This window comes from Hevea brasiliensis, chromosome 2 (assembly GCF_030052815.1).
Source record: "Hevea brasiliensis isolate MT/VB/25A 57/8 chromosome 2, ASM3005281v1, whole genome shotgun sequence".
NCBI classification, from domain to species: Eukaryota; Viridiplantae; Streptophyta; class Magnoliopsida; order Malpighiales; family Euphorbiaceae; genus Hevea; species Hevea brasiliensis.
The window spans coordinates 100,611,605-100,619,043 of record NC_079494.1 but is presented as its reverse complement, the minus strand read 5'-3'; the positions used below and the strand labels follow the sequence as shown (position 1 = coordinate 100,619,043).

At 31.5% G+C, this 7,439-nt stretch overlaps 1 long non-coding RNA gene across 1 annotated transcript; it reads right to left on the bottom strand.

Annotated features, from left to right (window-relative positions):
* Positions 1–4,338: 4,338 nt before the first annotated feature.
* On the bottom strand, positions 4,339–6,233 carry LOC131170589 (uncharacterized). Its single transcript, XR_009141384.1, has 2 exons — positions 5,737–6,233; positions 4,339–4,700 (listed from the first exon to the last, which is right to left on the bottom strand). It is a non-coding gene; the product is annotated as an uncharacterized LOC131170589 (long non-coding RNA).
* Between the last annotated feature and the right edge of the window lie 1,206 nt (positions 6,234–7,439).

Sequence of the window (7,439 nt, the reverse complement as noted above, 5' to 3'; positions counted from 1 at the left end):
TCTTACCAAACTTCAATTTCTCTTCTTCAAATGGGTATCTAAAGCTTCCTTAGGGTGTAGGGAGTATTTTTTGTAAAGGGAGCTATGAGTTTTGGTGTGTGGAAGCTTGGAAAATCAAGCTTGAAAGCTTGACAAAAATGGTGGAGAGGGAGCACAAGGGTGGACGGCAAGAGAGAGGGAGAGTGGGGAAGAAGATGGAGAGAAAAGTATGTGGGTTTTGTCTCTTGTGCTTTATATATTTATTTTTTTATTGTACTTAATTTTGTTTTAAATTTTCATAAGCTTATTTTTTTCTTTTCTTTAAATGCCATAAGTCTTTTTATTTTCCTTTCTTTTCTTTTCTTTCCTTTTCTTTTCTTGCTCTTTCCATTTTCCAAATTCAAATTCATATAATTAATTTATGTTAATTATTCTATTTGCAAATTTTAATTTGACATTTAAGTCAAAATTTACCTCTAGGGGTAAAATGACTAAAATGCCTTTCATGGTGCTCATCGGATTATTTTTATTTTTTTATACCAATTAATAAATTCTCTAAATTTTATTTTATTTCTCAAAATTTTTCCTATATTTTTTTTTAATATTTATTTCATTAATTTATGCCTCCTCACTATAGTTTAAGTGTAGTTCCAGACATCCTGACTGTCCGAATAGACATTAGTCGTCGGAACAGTAAAATGTATGGACTACCTACGGTGAGGGCGTTACACCATTGAACCCAGAAATGCCAAAAACCAAAACAAGTTACTAGCCCAAGTTAGGTTACAAAACTGCCCAGAATTAGGTTACCCCGAAACTGCTGAACCTAACCTCACCCGACCAGTTTTGGCAAAATGACCATAACTTGGTCTACAAAAACTCAAATGTAATGAAACCAGTGGCAAAATGTCCACAAGACATAGACTACAAAATTGGTGTTTTGACCAAAACCCAGAAAATAAGAGAACTTGGTCAAATAGTTAGAATAAATCACTTCATCAAAACTTGCAATTTGACCAAACTTCACTTGACCCTAGAACAGTCTTTTAGTCATAACTCCCACTAGAAAAATCCAATTGAGATGAGCCATACCTTTCTAAAAACGTAAGAAACAAGGCTACAACTTTGTTTTAGGAACCATCCTCAAATTATAAATTTAAGAATCTCAAAAAGTGACCTGCAATCACTGTCCTGAACTGAGCCCCAGTTGGCACAGGGTACATTAACCTAGGTCAGTTAATTGGCCATAAATAATTCCACAAAACTTGAAAAATTGTGACACAAATTTCTCAATGATCATAAGAAATAGGGCAATAATTTTTATGAAGATCACCATGCCTAAAAGTGACTGCAACCTGTTCCATTAATTAGGTAAAATTTAAGTCCAAAAGCTACCTAATTAAGAAACCAGAATCTAGGAATGAGTTAGTTATGGTTATCCAACCATAACTTCAGTTCTAAAAATCAAATTGACATGATTCAAAAGGGAAAATAAATGTAAGACATAGAGGAACAACTTCCATGAAGGAAGTATGGCCAAACAGTGGCTACAAACTGATCATATGGATAGGTAAAAGTAAGACACAAAAACTGAAACCAAAGAAAGGTCCATGAGATAAATTATCTTATGGTAGGAATTTAACCCTAACAAGCCATTAAACACTAAACCACATAAAAGGGTATGTGGGACCTATTTTTCCACTATAAAGTGATATATACATTTCAAAGAAATAAGTAATAATGTATAATTGCTCAACGTGATATGTAAGGTCAAAACAGTAAAACTGAACCTAAAGAAATGTTCTTAAATTAAATTGTTTTTAGTAAGGACTTATCCCTAATAAGTCTCTACATGCTAAATTATATGAAATAGGTATGTGGGACCTACTTTCCCACTACAATGTGACATGAAATTGGTTGATACATAAAATGTAAATTTACCGAAATGGTTTGCTAAAGACATAAGTCATAGAAAAAAATACACTTGGAAACTATGTTTCCATCGTATATGAAATAACGATACTATAAATATGTATAGTGCATGACATAAAATAATGAGAGTGATAAATACATAAGTTATACGAATAAGTGCTTGGGACCTATGTTCCCATTATAATAACATGGAAATAGTATAAAGCATAGGCAGTACATGAAGTGAAATAAAAATATGTTATGAACCCTTAATAGTACTTAGCATGAAATAATAAAACTATAAGTGCTTAATAGTACTAATTTGCCCAAAGTATGCCTAGGCTTATATGTATATAGTTGGATCGATTGGTATACCAATTAAGGACCACAGATAGCAGTACTACTTACAGAGCAAATCATGAACTGACAATATATGTCTGACATGATTGTTCTATAGGCTATATGCCTACCCATTGGCCATTGTGCCTAATTTTATTTCTGGCTTTACAAGCCTGACAGCGGGTCTCGCGCCCGACAGCTGGCCTCGTGCCTGACAAACGTATACTGGACAGACATATGGCTGTCTAACCAGTATACACCTGTGCATCCAACTTTTATAATGTTTTATAGGTTTCTTGGGTACTGATAAAAATTAATTAAGACTTAAAATACAATAAGTAATCATAAAAGATCCCGATAATGTTAATTATTTCCAAAGAGCAATAAAAATGTAAAAGACCCAGAAATTATGATTTGCAAATATAAATTCAATTGTTTAATTATTGTTATTATAAATTATGTACCACTAAGTGTTATGCTTAGTGCGTTGGTTTTCCATCGCGTAGGTACTGAAGAGCAGTAGCTGCCACAGTAGTGTTCAGACAGAGTTCCGACCAGATCTGCCACCAACCAGAGTCACCTCACCAGTCTTTTGTATTTTAGTAGGGCCCATGTATAGACTAGTATTTTAGTTCATTATGTCTAGTCATGATGTATTTCATTTTGGACCTGTAATTAAACTTGAGATTGAAATGAAAACTTATAATTTATTATCTAAGAATTTCCATATGAATGCAATAGATGATACTTCATTTTGAGATCTCATAAATAGTTGTGAATGATATGATAAAAAAGAATATGATATGGAAATGTGTGAAATGAATATGGATATGTTAACAGGTGATTAGTGGAAACCCGCCAGATGCTAATAAAACGGGGGAGGCTCCATCCGGGTCTCTACAGAAATAAGATATAAAAAATAAAAAAAATAAAAAATAAAAAATAAAAAAATTATACACATAGAATACATGTTTTAAATGACATCAAAAGTTAATAATATATATGATAAAACAAGATAGGGTGCTCTGGCAACGAATGTGGCACTTCTTGCTCGGCTATACAGTAGACGGGTAAGGGGCGTCACAGTCACATGCATAGTATAGGATCCTGTTTCATCTTCTTTTGTAAATCCTTGTTTTTAAACTTTGCATTATTCCTTTGGTAGCATAAGAATGTTTTAGTTTAGTGTCTCGATTTTTGTGGAGTACATGGTGATGTGAACTAAGGTTAGCAGACGTATTGAAGTTTGCCATGGGAATACGTACTCCAAAAAGTTCTGTGTTTTTGTCAATATGGGGTTATGTGGCGTGCCTATCTAGCACAAAGGCATGAATACATAAAGGTGAGTTACGATAGTATAGTTGTCCTAAATAGGGGTGAGAGTAACACTGCTGGCAGTCGTCAGTGGATAATTCAGTCAATGTAATTTTATGATATTAGTGAGTTTAAGAGAGATAAGAGATTGGGAAACCTAGTATGTTGGGACATACTGTAGTAACTATGCAATGTTCTTGATATTTGTACTATAAGCTGCAGATTACAGTACCGACATGAGATTATTGTGTAGAGCTGCGTGCTTCTCCATGGTGCACCATGAAGAGGGTGATTGCAGACAGCCTTTGTTTTAGTACAGTTATGCCAGAACATAGTTCTATTTCTACAAAAGGTACAGACTACAACTTAGCAGTAAAAATTTTACAGTAACATTAATTTTGTAACATATAAATTAATACATAGCAGCAACATGAATAATTATTGTTAATAGTACATAAAAAAATATGGTAGCAATTTTTGTTATCATTCAAAATTTTTTACAATAATAATTATTGTTACTAATAACCTTTTTATTTTTTATAGTGATTATAATTTTGTTGCAAAATATTTATAGTTACAATTTTATAGTAGCAACATATGGTAACTTACATGTTATTATCATAAACTTATGTCACAGCAAATTTAATACATTTAGCGGTAAGAATCATTACTGCTAAATCTAACTATTCTAATAGTGTGATTTGAATTATATATATATATATATATATATATATATATATATATATATATATATATATGTCACATTATAAATTTAATATTTATTTATAAATGCAGTTAACAAACTATGAATCAACTTTCATTTCAAACAACTTAAACTAAAACAAATACACAGCTCTCTTATTTCAAATCACTACATCCAAAGTACATGAAATGTATATATCGATTCCCGTTTTGTAAATGAACTTGATCTTTTAACAATAAGAACATCAATTTGTTGCTGATGACAGAGTAGTAGTTAAAATTTATGCTGCCTCATTATGCAAATTATTTTCTGAGCAAACTGAGCATTTATCAGCACCTCCAATAAACTATTTCAGCAAATTTTCTCATCAGCCCTAAGAATTATTTTTGCTTCAAGAATTTTCCTATCCTGTCGCCATGTCCCAGCTGGCCGGCAGTAGCTTTCCTCATTTCTCCTGAATCAGGAAATTTTTTTTTTTTTCCATTCAAGAAATAAATGCAAGTGCTATAGAAACACACGTAAAGAGATGTTGATGTATAAAGCAAAGACTTATCTAAAACTATTATATATATTGTATCTTGAATTCATAACAGATCGAGTTTAAACAAGAACTTTACATATATTTAAATATAACATCAAGCTCTACAAATCAAAGGTAATTAAACGGATGTGAAATCACCCTTAAAATCTTGATTAACATTGAAAAAAAAAAGTTTGAGGCAACTAAGAAAAGTAATTTGAAGGAACATTTTGACTCATGAGGATTCTTTTGATCAAACTATTATGGGCATATTCTTATCTCAATATTAAGCCAAGTAAGTCTGATCTACTCTCGGACATATGGTGGTCCTATCAAAAATCATGATTAGATCTATACAAAATTATTATTTATTAAATTTTTATTAATTAGGCGTATATATACCCAAGTACATACAATAATTTTCTTGTTAAGCCTATTCAAAGAAGTGTTCAATCTAGCTAGAAATTAAGTTCTAGAATTATATAGGGAATTTGGAGAGTTATTATTATTATTATTATTATTATTATTATTATTATTATTATTATTATTATTATTATTATTATTATTATTATTATTATTATTATTATTTGTCTAGCTTTATTACACATTCGCTTAATGAAAAAACTCCAATAATTTAGAGATAGCCCTTCTCCCACAAAGCAAGTGTGGTGCCTGCTGCTTTTCGGAATCACTTTGGTTCTAATATATCTAATAAGCATATGCATAGCATCAGAATTTTGTCAGATTTATTTCTTCTTGTAAAAAGAAAGAAAGCTATTTGGATTTCAACTTAGCAAACTAATCAAATACACAATAAAAAAGGTTTGAGTAAACTTACTGCATAAAACCACATGAATAAAATTGAATCAAAGAACTTCAATTGATTTCCTATTGGAGAGCCATATCATCTGTAGATATACATGACAATAAATATATGGAACAAAAAAGGATCACACCATTGATGGCCTACCAATTTACCAAGCAACTGCTGTCTTCGCTTAGCCTGCCTTTCTTTTTGCAATCATCAATAATCATCCTTATGATCTGAACTAATCAAAACAAGGACAAGAATATAAAGCAAAGAAAAAAATCATGTGGGTAATGAGAAACATAAATGAACACTTTTTTTTAATAATAATAATAATAATAATAATAAAAAGGAAAGAAAGACATTAAAGAAGAAGAAAAAGAAAGGGTGAGCCGGGTTGAAGGTGATGACAGAAGCATAGAGAGCACAAAGGAGTGAGATGCGTAGTCCATTAATCGCACGTCATCATCTGTGCTCTCTATCTTCTGTCAACAATATCACCACCAGTGCTCTCCTCTCTCCCTGATATTCTATGGCTTTATTCTACCTACAGCTTCGGACTTTGATTAGAGTATCATGTAAATGAAAGTTAAAATTTTCTTTGAAAGGCAAGAGAACTTGAGTTTGGAAAGAGAGAGACACATACAGAAAGAAAGAGGGAGAAGTTAAGAGATGACTAATAATAGTCTGCCAGTAGCCTCTATTTATAGGAAGAAAAGGGTATTAAAAGACTGATAAGGGTAGATAATTGTTAAAGGGCACTTCTACACTGCCTGTCCTATGTACTTTCTATGTAACCGCCTCTCACGAGATAAAACTTTTATAGGACACCCATTCGTAACCTCCTAACAACCCTAAAAGTACTTTACGTTAAACATGCACACCATAATTAATATATATATATATATATATATATATATATATATATATATATATATATATATATATATATATATTGTAAATTAAACTTAATTTATACATCTAGAAATATGAATAGTTTAGAATATGAGATGGGTGGGTTTAGATAAATGTGATGCTTAGACATATGTGAATCGCCCAGAAATATGGGTGTCAGGCATGAATAAAGTATGATATACACCTTTCTAAGATATATGTTATGTAGATTATTTGAGAGTTTTTGTGTATTCCATTTCCTTGTGATTCCTTATTTATCTTGAGTTATTCCTCTCCTTTCCAATAAAGTGATGCCAAATCCGAAATGTTTCCAACAAAGTGGTATAAAAGCATAGAGAGTATTAATAATTAGAGGTGACAGTGAAAAAACAGGAGAGAAAATGGAAAACACTCTTTAAGAAAGTATCTCTCTATTGAAAGTATTTCTCTAGGTTTGACAAAAGAAACATGTTGAGAAGGATGTCTTGTTTGAAATCTCCAGGTTCATACAATCCATTGAGACATAGAAGATTACGCGAAAAGTTTTCTAAGAGAGAAGTCAAGAAGGTCTTCCAAGAAAGGGTCAAATAACAACCAAGTGTTTGGAAATGGGAAGTGAAGTGCCAATTGGTATAGTTGTCCCATTTAAGATGATACTCTGAAAAGCTAAATTTGCCACTAGTAAATTATTTATCAGTTTGAAGACATTTGAAAGGCATACACAATATGGTTGCAAGGTTTATGAGAAGGATGTGGAAAATGAAGTTGCGTTATGTGTGATTAGACATTTGAAAATGTATTTGTCCCATTGTGATCAAAGATGTTAATGAGTGAGAAATTGATGAAGCAAAATATGAAATAGAAGAATTGAAAAACGTCGTTTATGAACACTTACAAACAGTTTGATGAAGCTATTGACAATCTTAATGGATAGAATGAAAAGAATTGGAAGAACAAGAAGATAAAGAATC